At 38.5% G+C, this 24,154-nt stretch overlaps 1 long non-coding RNA gene across 2 annotated transcripts; it reads left to right on the top strand.

The window, feature by feature from the left end:
* The first annotated feature begins 22,469 nt into the window (after positions 1-22,469).
* Positions 22,470-23,438, top strand: LOC311071052. Of its 2 annotated transcripts, XR_014603738.1 has the most exons (4): positions 22,470-22,648; positions 22,950-23,137; positions 23,213-23,275; positions 23,375-23,438. It is a non-coding gene; the product is annotated as an uncharacterized lncRNA (long non-coding RNA). The 2 variants fall into 2 exon arrangements; XR_014603739.1 differs by having other exon boundaries at positions 23,075-23,137; positions 23,213-23,421.
* The last annotated feature ends 716 nt before the right edge of the window (positions 23,439-24,154 follow it).

Below are 24,154 nucleotides of genomic sequence, written 5' to 3'. Positions count from 1 at the left end.
CGCATACACCAGGGATGGGCAACTTCGGTCCTGGAGGGCCATTGTCCTACAGAGTTTAGCTCCAACCCTGAAAAAATCACCTGCCTGTAATTTTCTAGTAATCCTGAGGACCTTGATTAGCTTGTTCAGGTGTGTTTGATTAGGGTTGAAGCTAAACTCTGTAGGACAGTGGCCCTCCAGGACCGAAGTTGCCCATCCCTGGCATACACCATCGCCAAAGAAGAGCTTGCCTTCACTAAATTTATGTCAAATGACAAATCATGTGCCAAAATCATCGGGGTGAGATGATATAGAGCCAGAAGACCAAATTTCAAATCTTGGCCACAGGATGAAATAAAATCTGTTAATATATAATTTGTAGTTGTGGTGCTCCTTAATTTTTGGTGAGTGCTCCTAAATTTTTGCTGGTGCTCCTAACTTTTTGAAGTTGGGAGCACCAGTGCTACCAAGTAAAAAAGTTAATTTCGAGCCCTGGGTGGAGTGTTCCTTTAAAGCATGTTTTTCTGCTAACATTGTTTCAAAACTATTAATTGATGCTTTTGTTCTGTTGTACAGGACACTGTTGCCAAAAAGCTCATGAAGCGACTTTCAAATATCCGAAGTCCCGTGAAGGCCAAACACCCTCCTTCCAAGAGAGCCCGTCTGGACGAAGAACCTTCTGCTGCAGTGGCAAGTGACTATGATGCTGATTCCAGTGCATCAACACTTCATCTATCACCATCTTCAAAATCAAGCACCCCACGGCAAGAAAATGACAGCATCGATGAAGCATCTATGTACATTAAAATTTACTATAAAATGTATAGAATTTTTGCAATAAATAATACCATAATATAATTTGGTAATATATGTAAGGCTAAAGGCCCGTTCACACCAAACACGATAACTATAAAGATAACGATAAAGATATAGTTCTAAAAATCGTTCTCCATATTAAAGAATAGCAGAGTTCACACCACAACTATAACGATAAAGATATGAGGATACGATATCGTTGGGATCACTTTCAGAGCGAATTTTTTTTTTTTCAGCTGTCGAACGATAAAACACTGACAGCCAATCAGAATCCACTCGAATTTAAACAAAGGTCTCACGCATTTAAAATGACAGACGACATTGTGGAGAAGTTAATCGCCGAGGTACAGAAAAATCCACTGTTTGACAAGTCAGGCTTCTTTTCAAGAAAATGGATATGGAAAACAATCAAATAAACAGTGAGAAGTTTTACCTCGTGTATCACACGCTCGATTAGAAAACACTGTCCTTCTTCCTTTGAAGTTGCGGTGATGACCGGGTGTTGTTATTATTTCACTATATTGACTATGTCAGCTAAATTCACTGTTTTAATAATATTAGATTATTATATCGATGGATGGACATCAGCTGGTTAAAGCCGTGTAATGCAACAAGCAAAAAAAGAAAGAAAAAAACCCAGCAAAAACATGTTCAATGACGTTGTACACACTTTGAATCCGCAGTGCGCGCCTTAGTATAAACTGACCGTTATCGTCCGTTGGTGTGGACGCATATAGTTCTCGTTAAAGTTATCTTTATAGTTATCGTGCTTGGTGTGAACGGGCCTTAATTCTGCCTTGTTTATTTTTATGTGGCATTAGCATACATTCTTGAATTGTTGATTTTGTGCATCTTGTTCAATTATATATTGTAATTATATTGTATGGCTGAATTATAGCCGATAGTCCAGACAACAGCCTTGACAGCCAGAAAACACAGGCACGACATTACAGGACTCTACGAGAAATGTACAAAGCAAAGAAGCCAAACAAAGCTGCTGTAACTCATCTATTAGACCTGGAGTTCCAGTCCAGAAGAAAGTTCATTGACTCAAATACTTTGAAGGAGCAAGACAGAGCCACACAAATTTTACAGGCATACCCGTGCTTCAAAGAACTGGACCATGTGAGTACACAGAAGCATCATTTAGACTGATGTAAAACATATCATCTACTTAACTGCAGACATACAGGTTGATGATTCTTATAACTTTCAATAATTATTTCTCTCAGACAATGGATGAACTGCGGAGAATCATTGAGCCAAACAATTGCCAGTACATTTCTGAGGTGAAAGGCAGGTGGGAGACCTTCTACTCCAAGGTTCAGTTTTATGGTGTAATGAAGAAAATCATGAAGCCTCCAAGGACATTAAATGGAGGTAAAGCTGTATTTTATTGATTGATTGATTCTTTATAGATAATACGCACACACCTAATTTCAGTAACACTTTATAATAAATACAGTAATAAAGTACTTGCAATTCATTTGCAAACTATTAGTTAGTTAACTGCTCATTGTATTTTATTTTTTACTATTTGTAAACATTTTAAGGAACACTGAATATAAACTAGGGCTGTGCGATATAGCTAAAAAAATTATCACGATATGTTTCATATCGTTCGGTATTGATAATTATTGACATTTTTGATAAGCTTTTTTTTAAAGACAAGTAGAAAAGTATGAATTTAAACCACAGTTTTTTATTTATCCACATTATTAAGGCAAACAACAAATTATATTAGTTATAGCAAAATATCTTCTTTATGTCTTATATTAAGATAAAAAAAGTAAGTGATAAAGAAACTCTTGAACTTAAATAAAATGTTACAAAATTTGTGCAATGTGAAAGTGTAAACGTAGAACAATCAAGGCCAACTTTGAGGTAGATCAACATCTGTAATGCAATTTTGTTTTTAATTTTAAAAATTTGTCCCCTTACGGACATTTTTAGACGCGATATGTGAACAGCAACTAAGATCCATGGGTGATGTGCGCATTTTAATGAAAATATCGAGCACTATATCGAAAAATGTTTATACTGACAATGGTGTACTGTCGATAAATACAGATACCGTTTTATTGCCCAGCCCAATATGAACACAATTAATGTCTACTAAAGGTTGGTTTAAAGCACATTAATGACATATTCCAATTTAAAGAGAACTATTTACTCCTAATAACCGCAATACTCATAATCAAAAATTCCTTTACTACAAGCTAATTAAACAATAATAATTGTGTTAATTACAGTGACAATGAACTCACTATTTGTATATGTAAGGGATAATGTATAGCGAGGCGGTTGTTATAGCGAATACAACACCGACAGGCTGAAGCGGAGGGATCTTGAATCAGCCTGAAGGTGTTGTATTCGCTATAACAACCGCCTCGCTATACATTATCCCGCTTTTTACATGGCTACCTACCAAATAAATCAATAATTTGACACAACATATTGATTTAAAAGGGAGTTTATTGATTTAAAAACGATTTATATTGCTTCCGCTAAAGAAAATAGTCCATGGCAAGCAACGCTTTGTTTTTCATGGCAACGGTGTGTTATACTAAGCAGCGGCTGTTATCAAGAAATAACAGACCGCATTCTACATTCGAATTCAACGAAGCCATGTAATAAAGCCTATTAATATATTAACAATGTAGATACTACAATATATTAACTATAAACTAATAGTTTGCTAATGATTTGCAAGTACTTTATTACTATATACTTATTATAAAGTGTTACATTTCTTAGTGCTTATCAATATTGATCTTCTCTCTTGTGTGTGTGTTTTTTTGTTTTTGTACTAGTTGAACATGCCATTGCTGTTTTTACCGCCCTGCCACTGCTCTTCCCATCTGGCTCTGCAGTACCCAAGAAAGTGGTCCCAATCAGTGAGGCTCTTTTCCACGTTCTCACGGTGAGTTTTACTTCAGTAATAATAACTTTTTAGCAGGTGCTTAGGGGGTAATAAGGGATAGTTCAACCAAAAATGAAAATTCTGTCATTAATTACTCACCCTCATGTTGTTCCAACCCCGTAAGACCTTCGTTGATCTTCGGGACAAAAATTAAGATATTTTTGATGAAATCCGATGGCTCAGGGTGACATTGATCAGCTTGCTTCATTGACAGCTTTTTAATTAACACTTTGAATGCCCAGAAATGTAGGAAAGACATCATTAAAATAGTCCATGTGACTACAGTGGTTCAACCTTAATTTTATGAAGCGATACGATTTTTTTGTGCGCCAAAAATACAAAATAATGACTTTCAACAATTTCTTCTCTTCCGTATCAGTCTCTGACGCGCGATCACCAGAGCACCACGACCCATGCACGTGGAAAGCTGGGATCCTCTGTTATACAGCGAGAACTTTCAAGATGTGGCATGACAATATCACAATCGATGCAGCACACTCCTTTTCAGTAGGCATGGCTTGACAGCCCTGCGTTTCCTGATATGTCAGAACACCAGCTCCTGCGTCATCACACACACACGTGCATGCGTCGTGTTCTCGTGAACGCGCATCGGAGACTGATAAAGAAGAGAAGAAATTGTTGAATAAAGTCGTTATTTCGTTTTTTGGCGCACAAAAATTATTCTCGTCGCTTCATAACATTAAAGCTGCCATCGGCAGGATTTTTTTTATCATATTTCCTAAAACCGAAACTATGCTCCGATAGAATAACATAAATCAGATGGTTTTAGAAAAAAATCCGCGCTTCTACCTCCACCTGGAGTCTGTTATTTGTTTGGCAAAAAATCCACCGCTCCCGGTTTTCCTGGTCCAATCAGCGCAGGGCTGTGTGATATCCAATCACAGGTCGTGCACGCCACAGACCCCCACCGCCCTCACCCCCCTCGCGCACGTACTTACAATATCACATGCACACGCCTGAAGTTCGCCGTTGGAAAAGTTTAAGTTCAAAGTTCAAATTACTTTATTGTCCTCCTTGAGGCAAATTGTTTTGCAGCAAAACAGTTAAGTTTGAAAACATATACAGTCGCACACACAATACAAATACGAGAAAACTCTGCCTTCTTGCTGGCGTTAAAAAACAAGATAAAAACAATACAGCAGACATCAAACCGTGATATATTATATACGCTTTGATGCAGAATTAAAAAGTAGAATAGCTGCGGGTACAAATGAGTGTCTATACCTATTTGTTCTAATTTTGGGAAGTGTCATTCATAGTCCAGATGGCAACATCTGAAATTCAGACTGCAGGGGATGTGAGTTGTCTGGCAGAATAGATTTAACCCTATTTAGCATCTGCAGCTGATAAAGTTCCTCCAGACCCTTCTGCTTAGAGCCTGTAATACTGCTGCTCACCTTAATTACCCTTGAAAGGGAATGTTTTTGATTTATAGTCGTAGATCCGTACCAGCAGATTAAAGAAAAGGTGACAACTGACTCCACAAATGACCTGTAAAACAAGGTCATCAGGGACTTGTCTACATTAAATTTTGCCAGCTTTCTAAGACAATATAGGCGCTGCTGACCTTTCTTACAGAGCAAACTAGTATTTGGCTCAAAGCACAACTTGTCGTCAATAATTGATCCTAAGTACTTGTACTGTTTGACAACTTCTATTTCCTGATCATTTATTTTAGTTGTAACAATATTAGGGATGTTTTGCCTGAAATCAATACACATGTCCTTAGTCTTTGATGCGTTCAGTTCAAGAAAGGCTTCCTTGCACCAACTTACAAACTGGTCAATGACCGGACCGTGTGAATTTTCCTCATTGTTTAACAAGCTGACAATCACCGTATCGTCAGCAAATTTCACGAAGTGTCTATTTTCAATCTTAGAGCGACAGTCATTTGTGTACAAGATGTAAAGGAGGGGGGAAAGAACACACCCCTGCGGTGAGCCAGTTGATATATTTGTCCGGTCGGAAAAATGGCCATTTACTCTGACCCGCTGAGATCTGTTTGTGAGGAAGTCTAATAGCCAGCCCACAAGGTTGTCCTCCAGTTTAAACTGGTGCAAAAGCTTCTCAGTCAACAGGTGAGGCTGGATAGTATTAAAAGCTGACGAGAAGTCCACGAACAGCAATCTGGCATGATTTTTGTTTCCCTCCAGATGTTTAAAAATGAGATTCAGTACTGTTACAGTTGCGTCCTGAACTCCTCTGTTAAGTCTGTAAGCAAACTGTAGTGGGTCGAGGAGGCAGTTTGTCCTAGATGTTAATTCAGTCTTTATCAGCTTTTCAAAGGACTTCATCACAAGTGATGTAAGAGCTATGGGTCTGTAATCATTAAAAGTCTTTGGGTGACTGTCCAAGGAGGTCCAAGGAGGTCCAAAACAACCAAGGTAAAGAAAACACATGTAGAAAAGAAGATCGATGCTGAAGAGACGGGCGCGTTCACAGAAAATATGATGACGTGCTGCCGAGCACGCAAACTCGATGGGAGGAGCTCGTGGTAGTGGGGGAGGGGCATGATATTGTAAACATTCAAAATTGTGGCTGTTATCTCAATCCTCCAATCCTGCCGACGGCAGCTTTAAGGTTGAACCACTGTAGTCACATGGACTATTTTAACAATGTCTTTCCTACCTTTCTGGGCCTTCAAAGTGTTAATTAAAAAGCTGTCAATGGAGCCTCCACTGAGCCATCGGATTTCATCAAAAATATTAATTTGTTTTTCCCAAAGAGGAATGAAGGTCTTAAAGGACAAGTTCGGTATTTTACACTTAAAGCCCTGTTTACAGATCGTATCTGATGAAATAAAACGGTTAAGATTAAAATTTGGACATATGCTCCTGTCCCGAGAATTTTAGGTTATAAGCGAAATAAACCTAAAATTCTCAGGACAGCAGCATGTGTCCAAATTTTTATCTTAACCGTTCTATTGCATCAGATACGATCTGTAAACAGGGCTTTAAGTGTAAAATACCGAACTTGTCCTTTAAGGGTTTGAGGGTGAGTAATTAATGACCGAATTTTCATTTTTGGGTGAACTAACCCTTTAAGATACCTACCTTCTCAACAAAATACTTGGTTTAAAAACATCCTAATTTGGCTACTCAAAAATAAAAAATTAATAATAACTAGAAAAATGCATTTCCGGAGGAACTGCAAAGTGTGCTTGCTCGGGTGCAGTGCACTAACGTTAGCAGGTAGTGGATAGATGCGAGATGCGAGAAAAAATGCGAGAATGCGAGAAAAAAGATGTCAAACTGTCTTTTATTTTCTAATTTAATTCCTCAATCAGCGCTGGACCGGCATTTTCTGTCTTCTGCTGAGCCCTGGCCGTAGACAGATCATATGTTTTACCCTGTCAATGCAGTGGTCTGCGTTGCGCTGATCTTATTCACACTATCGAGTGTAGGTGCAGCATTCTAACATTGAGTCGTAATGAGCTGTTTGTGAAGAAATTATCCGCTTCCAAATTATGTCATTTTAATCACGAAATTGAAACATTAAAAAACAATTTGCTCTTTATGGTGTGCGCGTGATAGAGCGCGGCAGCAACGAACCATCAGCTTGCAGCGTAACAACATTGAATGCTCGGCCGAACAGCTGATCATAGCTGTACAGGGCGCCTTATTATTTTCCATCTCCATAAATATATCTAGTAGTAAAGCTAATGCAAGGGCTAGAAATCTATTAATCTTTTGCTGATACTTCCTTAGCTGTGTCTGAAACCGCTCACTCGTTCACTAATCCCTACATAGTGAATGGCAGTTGAGTGGACTACATCAGCAAAGAATTCGGACGCTGACATAATTATCACGCACCAGAGAGCTCAGACAATTTGTCATAAACATTACCTACCCATCTTTAATATTTCCATTTTTTGGCTGTATGAATTGTATGTAACAATTGTATGTATGTATTTTTCACGTTTATTGCGTTATTTGATTAAAAAAAAACAAAAAAACACTTGCTTGTCATATTTATTTACTTTTTACATTTATATGTGAAAATAAAAGAGAACAAAACACTACACAACACATTTGATTTTTCAAATATAGATATAACGGTATATATAAATAAATAACCAGGCGTCTGGTCTTATAAATGATTGTTTTCTAACTCGCTTGCACCGTTGCCATGGTGACATTTTTGTTTATTTTTCTTCCGCGCTCTGTCGCCTTATCGTGTTGGATTGTGTTGGATTGTGGGAAATAGTGTCTCAGCAAGTGTACATCGTACACTCGAATTCAGAGAGGATTGTGGGTAAAAGTAGTGAAGAATGGAGGGAATGATGTCGTTCACTCAGAATTCGGACACCTCTACAAAATGGCCGACACCCTAAATAGTGCACTATATAGTGGATAGGGAGCGATTTCAGACACAGCTCTTGTCATCATGGAGAGTGCAGTTCATGGTTGCATAGCAACAACAGACGCCACAGGAGAACAAGCGTTTGTGGAAAGGAGACAGCGGCGCGCTCGCGCTTTCCACTTGTTTTTACACATCTAATGTGCGTTCCATTCGACAGGGTCCATACGCAATGTTCACTGCTCCCCTACTCCCTGAGCACGGTATATCAGTTGAAGTGGACTTCACTGACAATACCCGCTCATTTGAAACGCCCTGCAAATGTCATCAAAGAAAGTCAACGACGGAGTCGCGCAGATTATGATATAACATATATATAGGACTACATTCATATTTAAATTTTTATTATTATATTATATATTTACAATTATATTGCACTATTTTACAACTACCTAAAATAAAATCACTTTACTTCACAAACTAGCTAAGCAGGCTGCATTCACTGAGGTAAATTATAATCATCAAAAATAGTATATGTAATATTCACAACAATAACCGTTAAAAATACTGTCATTTGTATAACAATGGCGAAATGTATTACTTACACACATACGTAAACTCCTCCATCGTTAGTTATGACCGTTCTGACTGGTGATGACGTGGTGCGCGAAATGACAGTTGGGTGTGTTATCATCGCTCTCCACTTCCTGTGAAGTGATGTATCGATGTTCCCTTATTCCCTATGCCGTGCGCAGTGCCCTTCGAACTGAACATGTTCGCTCCCTTCGGATTAGACTCTAACTTAACATGGCTGAAAACCCTGTGAAGTCCACTTCGCAGTCCACAACGCACCTCTAGAGCGACGTTGTTGATTGTTTGAGCATGTGACTGCGGGTTTCTCCTTGTTTTCTATTGTTATGCGCAGCATATTTCCCGTGCGCAATATGTCCCGTCTCGATTAGCGAAGAAGAGCATGATGTATTTTGTATAAAGTTTTTTTTTTATTTTTTTTTTATTAACTGCTTTGAGGATTGGAAATGCACAATTCATGCATACAAATCTGTATATATTAATAAATGAAGATGATTAAAATAGACCAATGCAAAAAACGAAATTCATGCCTGCATTTATTAAGACAAACCTAGTAAAAACTAATGCAGTCTATACACTGACTTGGCAGCTCTGTGAAATGTAATACAACAGTGCCACCTACTGTCTAAATGCATTAACATTAAAAGTGTGAGGTGAACTCTTGCATAGACATAGGTAAATGGGTTTGTCTATTAGCCTGAAAGAAAAAAAAAAAGAAACAATTTCAGATCTTGTGCTTCCTCACATTGGAGTCCCGAGTTCATGTATAAAGTTTGGTTTCGATACGTGACAGCGTTCCTGAAATATGAACTACTTCCTGTTTTGGCGACTACGCCGCTGATTTCGTTTGGCTGTGACGGGCAAACGCTTCCGAAAATCAAAAATCCTTCTAGTAACTTTTGTGAGGCTTGGTCCAAGGATCATGTACGTCTAGTTTCGTGAAGTTCGGACCAAATTTGTGACCTGTGAAAATTTAGTTTTGCTTTCTGTTCAATCCAATATTGCGGACAAACGACATGGACTCGTGATGTCATCTTCGCGAGCAACTTACACCGGTACTGACCGGACGTTTTAAAGTTGGAACGGTGTCTCTGTCTCAAAGGGCCTAGGCGCAGGAGCTGGCCAAAATTTTTCTCCCGGGAATAATAATAATAAGAAGAAGAAAACTTAAGAAGAACAATAAGTGTGCTGCTTTCAGCAAGCACACTTAATAATAATAATAATTTGTTACATTTATATAGCGCTTTATCTGAGACCTCAAAGCGCTTTACATAGAAGGGGGGGATCTCCTCAACCACCACCAATGTGCAGCATCCACCTGGATGAAGAGAAGTCACCTTCATTTATACAGCGCTTTTAACAATATAGACTGTTTCAAAGTGGCTTTACAGTGATAATATGGAAGTAAAGTAACAGAGATTGTTTAGGCTTTACAGCAGATCTAGAATAAAGTTATTGTCCAGATAAAGTTAGTTTTGATTGATTCACTTCCATTTACAAAACACCGTTTTAACTGTGAACAACAATAACAATAAAGTTAATTTATTACAATAACAATAAAAGTTAACAATAAAGTTGTTTTAACAATAAAGTTAATATACCCATAATAACCCATCATTGTGAAAGGCTTTAAATGCTGTTACATGTAAATGGCCTTTATTTATAGATGTTTTATATTGGATGCATCACATATATGCACTTATACTACCCACAAATCCCCCATAAAAATAATCTGAGCATATATAAGCAAAATCTCAAAAGACATTTAGAGTTGTTGAAAGTGTCTTGCTCTGGGATGCTTCAATATTTTTTCATTAACCACTTCCATTCCACAACAAATGAAACAAGCATTACGTGACCAAACATTGTTATGCAACTTTTCTGTTTTCAGTTAAAACGGTGTTTTGTAAATGGAAGTGAATCAATCAAAACTAACTTTATCTGGACAATAAGTTTATTCTAGATCTGCTGTAAAGCCTAAACAATCTCTGTTACTTTACTTCCATATTATCACTGTAAAGCTGCTTTGAAACAGTCTATATTGTTAAAAGCGCTGTATAAATGAAGGTGACTTGACTACTTATTTTGCTGTGTTTGTAGTCTAAATTCTGTATTAGGGAATTGCTCTGTTTATTATTATATTTTTGTTTTTCTAGCCCCCAGAGGATCCTGATACCTTCATCCACCGGCGTGTGCTTTCTACTCCTGCTTTGCTGGTTGGTGAGGAGAACTGCATGGTGGTTGTAGGTACAACTCCAGTTGTAACCTTTCAGAAAGATTTGCTCCACGAGGGGCTTCTCTACCTCATGGCATATTATTATGCATTCCACCTGACCTATCCCAAGTGTATTGCCACACTCTTGTCTGTGTTGCAAACACAAGTTCTTGTAGATGTCCTCCATGAGCAGGATGCAACCCCCTCTTATAAAAAGGCCATTCATGAATGGAAAATGTTTGTTGAGTAAATATTGTTGCAAACCTGTATGGCTGAGGCAGTGATGGAGTGTTTGTTTGTTTGTTTTTATTTTATTTTTTTTCCCATTATATTTGCACATGCACTTCATTTGTGCTATTATGAGATTGTCCTGCTTTTTCAGTAGTGTTTCTTAAATCAATTGTATTAATGCAATACATTCAATGAGTAATTGCTGTTTGAGGTTATACAGTGTATGTAGCTTACAGACTGAGGCATAACTTTTTTATGCTGAACATTTGCTGTTGATGTGCCATGTTTTTTTTATTATTATTAGTGCATTTTTTTTCCAAGTGTCAGTTGAATAGCCTATGCTCCATTTGTTAAAGATGATGTTCTTTAATAAATGTTGCTATACCTTCATCAGATAGATTTGTATTTTATTTTTATTTTTTGCAGTTTTATAATAACTTGATAGCGTATTATTGCACAACCACGGAGGGCCTGCAGCCACACACTCTTCCCTCTATGGGTCACATTTCTGTGGGACAGCTTTTGGGAGGAGAAGGAATGAAGAGGAGAAGGTCATATCAAAGATCATAACACTTCAGAGCAAAATTCAGGAAAGCTTATCGGAAACCGTCCCAACAGAACTTGCAGAGCTCCAATCTAAATTAGACAATATTTATAAATACAAAGCTGAAGGCTCCTATGTTCGTTCAAGGAGGAAATGGCTAGAACAAGGTGAACAGAGCTCTGCTTATTTCTTTAGAATGGAAAAACACAACTCTAGGAATCTTTCTATTAGTTCGCTGCAAATTAATGGCGTTTTGACAGATAATTCGAAGGAAATTGCCTCTTTTTGCAGTGATTTTTATTCAAAGCTATATAAATCTAATTACTGTAAGGACTCAGCCTCCCTTTTCTTTCAGTCATTAAATGAGGTTAAATCGATATCTAAAGATGAGCAGCTTGACTGTGATAAAACTATAACTATCTCTGAAGTAATTGGAGGGATTGAGGGCCTTAAAAATAATAAATCTCCTGGAACCGATGGCCTAACGGCCGAGTTTTATAAAAGCTTTGCTGGTGAATTGGCACCGTTCCTGCAAGAGATGTTGGAGAGTATTCAGTCAGAAACTTTGCCTTCTAGTTTAACACAAGGGCTTTTAACTCTGATACCTAAACCTAAGAAAGATACAACTTTGATAGATAATTGGCGGCCTATTTGTCTTCTTAATAACGATTATAAAATATTAGCCTGGGCTTTGGCTAAAAGACTTAAGTGTGTTTTGAGTTCAGTTATTGATGAGACACAATCAGGATTTATGCCAAAAAGACATATAGCAAACAATATCCGACTTGTTCTAGATTTATTAGACTATAGTGAATTAGTTGATGATGACAGTCTTATTCTTTTTGTAGATTTCTACAAAGCTTTTGACTCTCTTGAACACAAGTTTATTTTTCTAGCTCTCCAAAAGCTTGGGTTTGGTGATCCTTTCTGCAAGTTTATAAGAACTCTTTATAATAACGCCAACTGTTCCATCAACCTTAAATCGGGTATACCTCGCCTAATTGTCAAGAGGAGTTCGTCAGGGCTGCCCTATATCCCCTTATTTATTTCTTGTGGCTGCACAACTTCTCTCCTCCTTTCTTCTGAGTAGTCATCTGCAAGGTATTACTATTGCCAACAAACATATTCTTATTAGTCCGCTAGCTGACGACACTACCCTGTTCTTAAAAGACGAATTACAGATTCCGATTGCAATCCAACACATAAAATTTTTCTCTAAAGCTTCCGGTTTAAACTTAAATATTAATAAATGTGAGCTGTTAGCTGTTAAAACAACCTGTCCTTCTCTCTCTCTTTACGGTGTTCCAGTTCAGTCTCAGGTGACCTATCTGGGTATATCCATATGTAAGGATGATAAAGTCAGATGCAGACTGAACTTTGACCCAGTTGTTGGGAAAGCTAAAAGGAAATTCGATTCATGGTTACAGAGAGATTTATCTCTGAGAGGACGAACCCTTATTGCTAAAGCTGAGGGTATCTCAAGATTGACTTACCCTGCCCTCTCCTTATATGTGGATAAAGCTGCATTAGTGCAGATATTGATAGAATGCTGTTTGATTTTCTGTGGAAGCATAAGAGGCATTATATTAAAAAGTCTGTGGTTATTAATAATTATGAATATGGTGGTCTAAACTTTCTAGATTTTACTTCTTTAAATAATACTTTCAAGATAAATTGGTTAAAACAGTACTTAACAAACCCGGATTCATTCTGGAATACTTTTCCCAATCTTGTTTTCTCTAAGGTGGGAGCTGGTCTCCCTTTCCTGTTATTGTGTAACTACAACATCACCAACATTGCCCCTTAAATGATAAAATTTTCATAAACAAGCGCTTTTGGCCTGGCACCTAATTTATAAGCACAATTTTAGTCCTCACCGGTATTTTATTTGGAATAATTGTGATATTATTTATAAAAATAAGTTGTTATTTTTCCCAAACTGGTTTAATAATAATTTTATTTTGGTTTCTCAATTAATCAATAATGATGGATTCTTGTATTCATATTCAGAGTGTTTGAATAAGTACAATATACCTGTCACTCCTGGAGAGTTTGCTATTGTAATGATGCCATCCCTTATGGAGCAATAACTCTTCTCAGAGACTCAGCTAGATCTCTGATTTCCACATCAGTAGCTCATCCTTTTGATACCATGATTGGAAATATTTGTTTTTTGTCTAACTCTTCTAGTCGGAACAGAAGAATTAGACAGTTATTTCAAAATGAGATTGTTTCTCTCCCATACATTGTGTCGTACTGGAATGGCCAGTTTGTCAATATTCCATGGAAGAAAGTGTGGACTTTGTCTTCTAAATATTTCATAACCAATAAGGTCAAGGATGTGTCTTACAAATTACTTCATCTTTTTATCCTGTGAAGCTTTACTTAAAAAAGATGTTTTCTGATATTGACACTTTATGTTCTTTTTGTGGTGCTGAACAAGAATCCATTTCTCATCTCTTCTGGGAATGCACATATACAAGTCTGTTCTGGAAGGGTTTCTGCATCTTTGTTCATCACAGAGCTTCTCTTTGTTATACAAAGATGTTCTTTTTGGTCAGCACAACTTTGATAAGATGAAAAGGACCAATATTTTTTGATAAACCTATTTATTTTTCTAGCGATTTTTTTTTAACACAAATGTAAATTTCAGGGTGCTAAGCCCTATCTCTTTATTTTCTGTAAGGAACTTGAATCCTATCTGGACACCCTCAGTACATCCAGCAACTCCAAAGCCCTTAAAACTGTCTCACTGTGCCATTTGCATGATATTCTCCTGACTTTATAACCTGTAACTGTACTCTCAATTACATTTACCCCTGGTATTGATTCTGTATGTTCTTAGTAATGAATTTAATAATGAAAAAAATTTAAAAAAGACAGCTTTTGGGAGGTCGGCTGCCAAGCAGACCTTACGAACATGAAAAAGACCCATGATGACCGAAAAAGATGCATGATTTTATGCAATTGTTTCCTGATTATGAAGTTTTGCTCTTGTTAAACCTTCCTATATTTTTTTGTTAAGTCTTTAAAAAGTTTGACAGATTTTTGTAGTATGTAGTATAACCCCCCTTTTGACTCACTGTGCATTATTATCTCCAGCATTGACTCGCATTGACTCGCAATGAAATCTATGTATAGTGAGTGTCCAGAACATCTTAATATTATTAATGTAAGACAGTGGAAAAACAGCGGTGATTCGTGTGTCATTCACACCCCCATCCTAGGTGGCGCTACCACGTTCACTAATCCTGCATGTGGTTCTCTACGCCCTCTTGCACTGGTGGCGCTCTTCCATTGTTTTGAGGACGGGTCTGCTCCAAGCGGCAACATTCTGATCTGAGAAATGAAGCCTACCCGGAAGTGCGAAAAACTGCAATACATCTAAAATCCGCTAGGGGCAGGTCCCAAAAGGGAGCAAATGTCCATAGCCCCCATGTTAAAATGTCCGTTTTCACAGCATAAATTCATGCTTTTACAGGTTGGTCCCATGGACTTTTATTGTATTTTTCGATAGGTTCCGAGTGCCTGACAACCATGAGGGCTGTGAATTGTTTTCTAACTCGTTAGTTTAGATCGTATTTAGATATAAAATGTATGACAATAAGGGCGTGGTTAACTTTGATTGACAGCTTGATTGACAGCTGACAAGGCAGCGCCACGGAGAATGACAACATAAGAAGCGCCATTTTTTAATACAGTTGACATATAATACTACTGTTTCTGTATCATGAAATTTAGTTTTAATGGTTTTTCAGGCGAGAATGTAGTTATTTAAAGCTCAAATCTGTGGTTTATTTATAAAGATTTATGAAAATTGTATCCAGTTGTGAGATCCAGCGATGACCGGGCGCTCGGCGCTCCTGTACCCCGCCTGGAACAGCCTTTCCTCGGCTAGTCGTTCTGAGGTGCCGCTGTCTCTGGCGTCTCTGGCGTGTGGCGTCTCTGGCGTCTCTGTAGTGGTTAAACATGATTCGTCTTGTGTATATCTAACGGGCGATTTTTGGTCTCGTAATGTAAATCTATAATTTGTTCCCTGGCCAATCGTTTTGGCTGAGGGGAAGTTTCATAACTTTATAAGCTATTTAACTTTACCGTTGTATGGTTAGACTAGAGCGCTGACTGTATAGCTTTTTGTAACTTTACCTTTTACTTATTATACTTTTATAATAGCTAATATTAATAAAACTGAAATTTAACAAAAAGAGACTGGGTTGAGTTTTGTCATTTTAAGTTTTAATACAACGAATATGATCTGTAATGTTGTTTACTGCAAAATCTGTTGTTTAGTACAAATGCACATATTGCCTGGACCATATTACATGTTTAATATTTTTATATTATATTTAAAACGAAAAGAGGCAGCTTTGTGTTTTTCGTTTTGTTATAAATAGGCAAACGTTATGTGCAGTGAATAACATTTGTGTGGCTATAATGTTTAAGATTTCTTTAAATGAAAACGAAAAGAGTTAGTATGGTGTTTTATAACATATTTCGTTGCCTGAAATATACACAGATATAACCGGAGTAGCAGAGCGAGCTGAGTGACGCGCGCTGCGTTAGAAGGTGGGCGGGGTTAGGATTTCCCAAGATTTTCCAAGATGGCGCCGCCCATACCCCCCATAAACGGCTTCAAACCATAGACTGTAAAAAAATATGGACGTAGTGTCCGTGACGTCACCCGTAGGTTTCTGAAGAGCATTTTTGAAGCCTAAAGTGGGCGTAGCCGTCCGTCGCCATCTTGGCCTTGCGTCACTCCAGGATAACAGAAAATAGGCAAACAGGCGGGGCGTGAGTGGAGTAGTGATGGGATTTATGGCTCTTTGAGGGGATCCGGATCTTGGCGATCCGTTCCTTTCAAAGAGCCGTTCAAAAGAACGGCTCTTTTGGCTCTTTTTAAATATTTAGTCAGTTTTAAGAAGCTAGCTTGGGGGCAACTCAGTTTATCCTGGAAATAATCACTGGGAGGAATGATGAGGTGAGATTTGTAGTCAAATAATTATCTGAGTTAAATATCTGAGTTTGAATTATTCTGAAATATTAATTATTACCTCATTTGTCATGTGTGGACTATATTCCATAGGGTTGCACAACATCCCTCTGCTTAGACAGTGACATCACTATTTTGGATTTACCTTTAGTACAAAGTGTGTGTATGTGTAAAGCTATGTTGACTTATGTTATTCATAAAATACTCACAAATAAAAAACAAAAACAAAGCCGGCTGCAATGAATTTCTGTGCAAAACAGCTTTTACTACAAACACTTCCACACAAGAACATTTTGATAGAAAACAAAAAATATTTAAAGTTTTAAATATATAGGCTACTGTAGATAAAATTAGAATAAATAAAATGGAAATGTCTACATACAGTCCACTATTACTACTATTACTGTAAACTTTGCAAATATGACAACAGCCCCTTCAAGTCTTAAATGAACAATAACAACTGTTAGGCAGTAGCCAATGTCAATACATTGCTTTCCATCTTGCTTTATATTCCAGAGTTGTGACTAAACTGACCTGGAGACTCATTGCCTTGTTTTAAAATATGCGCCTATAATGAGGAGTGCCATCACACCCATATATTGTACTGGTCCCCACAGATGTTTCTGCTGGAAAGTGCGCGTTTCATTTCGTGCACGCGCATATGAACGCATGTTAACGCGCGACGCGGTTATCTTTTCCGAGCTGCAGTTTATAAACAAAGACTGTTCGTCGCTGCATCTTTGTGAAACACGCATAGGAAAAAAAGAACGACAGAAAGAACGGCTCCCCTCCAGCCGCGACTCGGCTCCCATCGTTCATCTTTATGAGCCGTTCAAAAGAATCGGTTCGTTCGCGAACGTCACAACTCTAGAGTGGAGCTGAGCAGCCTGGCTATCTGAAATCACCTAGCTCGACGTGATCGAGTTAGCTGATGATGTAAAACCAATTAAACATTCCTATTTTTGCCCTTCGAAATATTATAATAGTTAAAAGACGTGGCTACAAGTGAGACTGTGTATTACTTCGAGAGTGTTTGTGTGTGACAGTGATTTATGTGCATACATGTCAGTCACTCTTTCATGGTCCGTCAGCGCGGCATCGCTCAAGTTCGTAGAGAGCTTATTCAGTCCATTTTAAATTCTGATTTTGGCCGTCTCTCAAATGGGTTAAACCATAGATATATTACCTTTGAAGTGCAAGTAAATGCGCTAGAAAATCCGCGCTCATTCATGGATGTGCATTTATTGCACGGACGGAGAAAGCGCCGACGCCTGCATGATTTCATCTGACGGTAACTTACATAAGCATATTATAATCCATCTGTTCCGTGAGAGCAGAACGAACGAGCATTTATTGACGTTTTAAATTTGAAAACCCCAAAAAGCAACGAAATTGTCAGACATCCATTAGTGCATGTTCACAGAGGAAAACAACTGAAATACAGCGCTGGTTGTTCTCTCGAACGATAACGACGGAATCCAAAGACGTGGGCTTTGTACCCAAGTATTAAATTGTATGAAATAATCCCGAAAAAAAGCACAAACACTGCAGAGATGGCAAGTTCAGCAGCAACATTTGCTGAGGTGAAGTGTGACGGCTAACAGCAGACAAACGGCTAGCACTGACAGCGGCAATCCATCTGTCACTCAAGTGGCCACTGGCCACACCCTTAAATTTAAATATTAATCAACTAAACGGACGAGTTATAAAATAATTCACCCCCCTCACAGTTGTTATGAAGGGCAAAATTAGCTGTATAGACCAAAGCCACATAGAGATCCAGGCTGTAAACATGTTTTTTTCTGCTGTAAAGTTGGTAATTTTAACATGAGGGAGATACAGATTTGACTCACTCCTGCAGCCAGGCCAAGCGGCCAGTCAACGAATTGCAGTTTAACTCACTTCCGTGTTGGTTTCAAGAGAGAGACGGGGAGGTTGCCGCTTGCTTCAAACCCGTTCTTCAGAAAGTCTATGGGTGACGTCACAGACGCTTTGTCCATATTTTTTACAGTCTATGGTCTGCTCCTGCGCAGTAACCTTTTAGAATCTGCAAGCAGTTTGCGTTGCTCGGACAGTGTATGCGCGCAGACTCACGTCATTTGAACGTGAACGCACCCTAAATTCTTAGTATCTCTAGCTATCTAATTTAAGTATCTTAGATGATTTTCAGCTTCAGCTGCTCCAGCACACATCCTCATCATGGCTGAGGAGAGTTACAAGCGTGGGATCCGGTTATCCGTGCTCTCAGCACTCACAGGTACCTGTTCAATAACAACAGCAGCAGCATTGTATGTGATGAGAATAATGTGTGTTTATCTTACACGTTTCTTTTTGACTATTTTAAACGGTTGTCGAGTCACTCATTTCCCCTTACTTTCGCAATATTGCTGGAAACGTTCTTGCGGGGTATTATAATTCAAGCGAAAAGCCCAAAACATGAGCACAAGTCAACTTTATAACGGGGCAAGTGACGTACTTCAACAGATACTAATGAAACAAGGTACACCTTAGGCTTACACTTGTCTGGGGATACAAACACAATGTATTGTACAAATCGTTTACATTGCAATGCTGCACAGCTGAGTGCTTCCAACCTGAGTCATGAAACATGGGTTGTGTCGCAGGATATAATTTAAAGTGCTTTAAAAAATTCTTACTTTTGTTATTTGAAAGCGAAATCGAATGTCTTTAATCACTGCATGCCGAACATGGACATTGTAACTAACCTCTTAGGTACGTTTAATTGTTTTAGACGCCCTCTTGAAAGATTACACAAGTTAAAGGTGGTATCAGTGATTTCAGGCCCAAAAATATTTTAATTTTTTTCCTAACGATCCGCTAGCTAACCGCCCCATAAGCATGCCGTCAAAAAACCGCGTCTCTGTAGGCAGCCTAGGCTCTGAGATCTGCACACCAAAACAAATGGTTTAGCCAAACACTCAAAACCAAAACAAATAGTGTTCCAACCAATCACCGACAGGGGGAGGGTGTTGTGAGGTTTTGTGCTCGTGCACGGCTACACGCAGTATGTAATGTCAGACCCGAGGGCTGTGACTCAGTGTCTAGTCGTCACGTACACAGCAGTGTTGCCAGATCACACACAAAAACCTCATCTGTCTAAGGTAGAAAAAACCTCTAGATTTGGACTGGAACCCTCCAGATTTTTTATAAACAACTAGTAGTCAGCATTCCCTACTGTATTTAACAAATTTCAATAATATGCAAATAAGCATACCTGTGATTGGCTGTAACAATGTTCATTGTCCAAAGACATGCTGTTCAGGTTGATTGGTTACTCTAAATTGCCCTGTGTGTGTGTGTGTGTGTGTGTGTGTGTGTGTGTGTGTGTGTGGTGCCCTGTGATGGACTGGTGTCCCATCCAGGGTGTAGTCTCGCCTTGCGCCCTGTGTCTGCCGGGTTAGGCTCCGGCTCACCGCAACCTTGTAAAGGATTAAGCGCTTAATGCTAATGGATGGATTTCTTCATAACCCGCAATTTTTTTTTTTTTTAAATCAACATAATAAGGGATAATAATGGTAAATTTGGCAGAATGTTGAGTCTTTGAGTATGTGAGTTAAGTGTACCGTACCCCATTGTTCTGTAAACCATGCAGGCCAAAATGTGGTAAAGGCTTAGGCCTGTTAGCCCCCCCCCCCAGTTTTGCAACATTGGATCTTCAGCTGGGATTGAAGCGTTTTTTCCCATATTGGCACGTCATACTTCTACCACTACGTCTGCCATATATTTGTAAAGGGAATGTTTGGGAGGGGTTTAAGTCATCTTAAATTTGAGCATTTTTAATTAAGAAAAAAAAAACTCCAAAAAACTCCAGATTTACCTTTAAAAAAACCTTTGTTAAATTGGAAAAAACCTCTAAATCTGGAGGGAAAACGAGCATCACTCACTTCTCGTAACCGCTTCATCCAGTACAGGGTCACGGTGGGTCGGAGTCACTGGGTGCAAGGCGGGGGGGTACACCCTGGACGGGAACCCAGTCCATCACAGCCAAGAGAGCAACGGTATTTTTAAACAGCCTCGCAGCAAACACCATCATACACTGTTTTATTTATGATTGACACTACTTATTTTAAGATCATAAAAAAAAAAAATGTTTTTTTGTTTATACGTTGAGAAACTGCCAGCTTCCAGGTTGTGCTATGTGACAGGATATGGAGCATTTCTGCTGATTTTATTCTGGCACAGTAATCTAGAATAGAGCTTGAATAAAGTCAGTGTTTTTTCTCCATTCTGTGCATGTGGCTGTAGATCAGGGGTTTATAATTCTTGCCAGGAGGCCCACGCCTGTTGTGTTTACGCTTCCAAAATCCTTTACAGTCCATCTCGGAGCATCCAAACAAAAAAAGACTTGTCTCATAAGGCTCGGTGTGTCCACACACATCATTAGCTCACATAAGTTAGATCACCACATGTTGCAACCTCGCGCAGATTGAGCCGATCAGATCTAGAAAATAGTCTTTCTAATATCCCTCGTTTTCTTACCTGTTATTATGGCTCGTTTCTCCAAGTCCACACATTTTTAAAAGAATGTTAAAGTTTTTGTAACACGCCTTGAACTTGGTAAAAAAACTAAACAAAAAAAAAGAATATTAACTATAATAAGTATAATAGGTTTCTGGATTTAATTCCTTATTGCTCTCTCTCACCAGGAGTTTTTCCTTCCAGTGCCAAGTGAAAGGGAGTTTTTCTGGCTAACAGGTTTGATGCCGGATAAACCTCTTTTATTACAGATGTCCATCAGAATAGGGTGATTGCAAGAGATCCAGCTGTTTCCAAGGAATTATAATGGCATAATCCATTCTCAGCAAGAGAGGAAAATTAGAATGGGAATTAGAATTAACAAGGAACACACTAAGAACTCATCTCTTATTAATAATTTCAGTCCATAACTGAAGTAATATGGTAGTATCGACTTATAGCTGCACACCTATTGAACATGATAACAAAAAAATATATATAACAACGTGATGGAATGTAAATGTGTGTCTTCAGCTATAATAAGGGGTTTCATCTTCCGGCTTTAACTCTTAGTGTTCTGTCTGCCCTTTAAGCTTGATCTAGATTTTTAAACCACCTCATTTTTATTAATTAAAGTAGTAAATAAATGAATTAGAGTTTCTAATGTCACCTCTACTCTGAATTTGGTGGGACAGACTTTAGTGTGAGACTTTGCTCCTCTGTTCTGGGGGGTATTCCAGAAAGCTTGGTTAACTTACCATTTGGTAAATCATAACCTCTGGGTTGATTTACCCCAAACCCGCATACCATGAGTATGTCGGTTCCAAAACACCTGAGAAGAGTTAGTTTAATCAACCTCCTACTGGTTACCCAGAGTTAATGCGCGCACACGGTGAGTACATAAAGACATTTTCAATGGATCGCCGATTTCAGGAGTCACCATGGAAACCCAGGGAGAAAAAAAGAGAGCTACATACTTAGGTGAAACTGAGTTGGAGGTTTTAATGCTTGAAGACTATAAGCCCATTATAACAAAAAAAACAACAACAAAAAAAAAAACAATACTGCTGCATCAGCAAAAGAGCTTGGCAAAAAATAACGGACAGCGTACATGCACGAGTTTATAAAATTATAAATGGGCTATTTTCCCCTTTCATTGTGACGCAAAAATGATTTGGCGCATGTAGTAAAAAAGTATTTACTTGTTGGCCTCCATACATTTCTTAATATTACAGTAGTAATGCACATAATTGGCTAGTAATATGTTGGCTTTGGATACGAATCCTACTAAAGAAGTGTGAGCCAAGTCAAAATGAAACACAAAAACATTCTCCAGCAAGGTAATATTTTCTAAACTTGTTACTGACGCCATGTAATTTAGTTTTCTATGTAGCCAATAGAAAGAAGGCTGAGGCCCGTAAAACAGGTGTGGGTCCACCTCCACCTTCCCTCACCCCAGCTGAGGAGCTGGCACTGTCCCTTAATAAAGGGCGACCTGTGGTCGATGGGATTCCAGGGGCAGTTCATCGGACTCAGCTACCAAGACAAGTGGCTTAGTAAAATGTAGGTGTACCATATTAATACTTATGATTTATTGATGTTTTCACTGTTTTTGTCAGTGTTTTAATAAAGAAAATCATCAACATTGTCACCATTTTAAATAGGCATTTTGAATGCATTTTACGGTCATTGATTCACTTGTGCAGTATGCATGCTGCTTTGACTGCATATGCTGTATACTGTAATCTTATAACTAGTACTCTTAGATGTTCCTATTGTCCTTCTTTATTAGTTGTATTTGTTTAAGAAAATACATTGAGTATTGAATATGCATGATTATCTTATTGGTTTAATTATCTTGCAGTTGCTGATGGCCACATTGTATTATTGGATCCTCCTGCAACACCACACTCTGTCACAGTTGTAAGTGATTATTGTCTTTAGGTTTCTGTTTGCTAGACCAAGCATCCTTCCTTATTTTCACTGTAGGATGACGATGAAGAGACCACTTCTGCTGTGACAGAAACAGAAAATGTGGGGAGGCCCATAGAGGTATGATGCACAGAATGAATTCCCCCTTTTTTGCATAAGAGAATAAATAAATTGTCACTCACTGTCATTTTACAGAATATGGCAGGAGATTTGAATACAGATGAGGGTCCATCTACCTCCACACAGAATCTTAGCATTGTAAGAAATGTTCTGCAGTTCTCCTTCCTCATTTAAATATTTGGTCTGTGTTTGTATTACAGACTTTATCAGTCATGTTTAATTATTCTGTCTTTCTAGTTGCCTGCCAAAGAGCTGTATAAGGTCCACCTTCAAAAGCAAATCAGAAAAAGTGACATGGAGATGGACCTTATACAGCTTCAGATGGAGGAGAAAAGGCTTAACCTAAAAAAGGCCAGACTTGAAATTGAATTGCTGGAGCACCAAACAAGAAACAGTATGTGAAAAACAGTATGTGGTGGGAAACAGTATGTGAACATTAATCTGTCATTTGTTGTTGAATGAAATCTAAAGCAATAAATACAAATGTCTTTTGTCACAGAAAATAAAGAAACAATGAACAACACTTGACTGTTAACTGGTTTTAATTAAAGTGATTTTGGCAAATCATGTCTCGTACCACCCTGCCATCTCTTTGGTCTACTGGGTTCACTGGGGGTTCCTCTTGGCCATCTTCAAGAGAAGGGGGGGCCCTCTCACCTCTCAGTGTGGCAATGTTGTGAAGAACAACACAAGCAGCTGTGATGTCACATGACCTTTCTGGGCTGACCCTGAGCCCACGCAGGCACTGAAACCTTGCCTTCAGGATGCCTATGGTCCATGTTCTGCTGTGGGCCAGGTTGAATTGTGCCTGTGGTCCAGGCTCAGGTTCAGGGTAGGGTGTCATCATACAGGGCAGACAGGGGTACCCTCTGTCCCGCAGCAAGTAACCATTGAAGTGTCATATAAAGGTAGTTAAAGTGTATAATTGCATTAAAAAAAAAAAAAAAAAAAAAAACATTGTGTAAGGCAAAACATACCCTGTTGAAATTTGTGGCACAATGATGACTCCCTAAACAT

This window comes from Abramis brama (assembly GCF_963993115.1).
Source record: "Abramis brama genome assembly, chromosome: 20".
NCBI lineage: Eukaryota > Metazoa > Chordata > Actinopteri > Cypriniformes > Leuciscidae > Abramis > Abramis brama.
The sequence above is the reverse complement of the archived record's forward strand: the minus strand, read 5'-3'. Positions and strand labels throughout refer to the sequence as shown.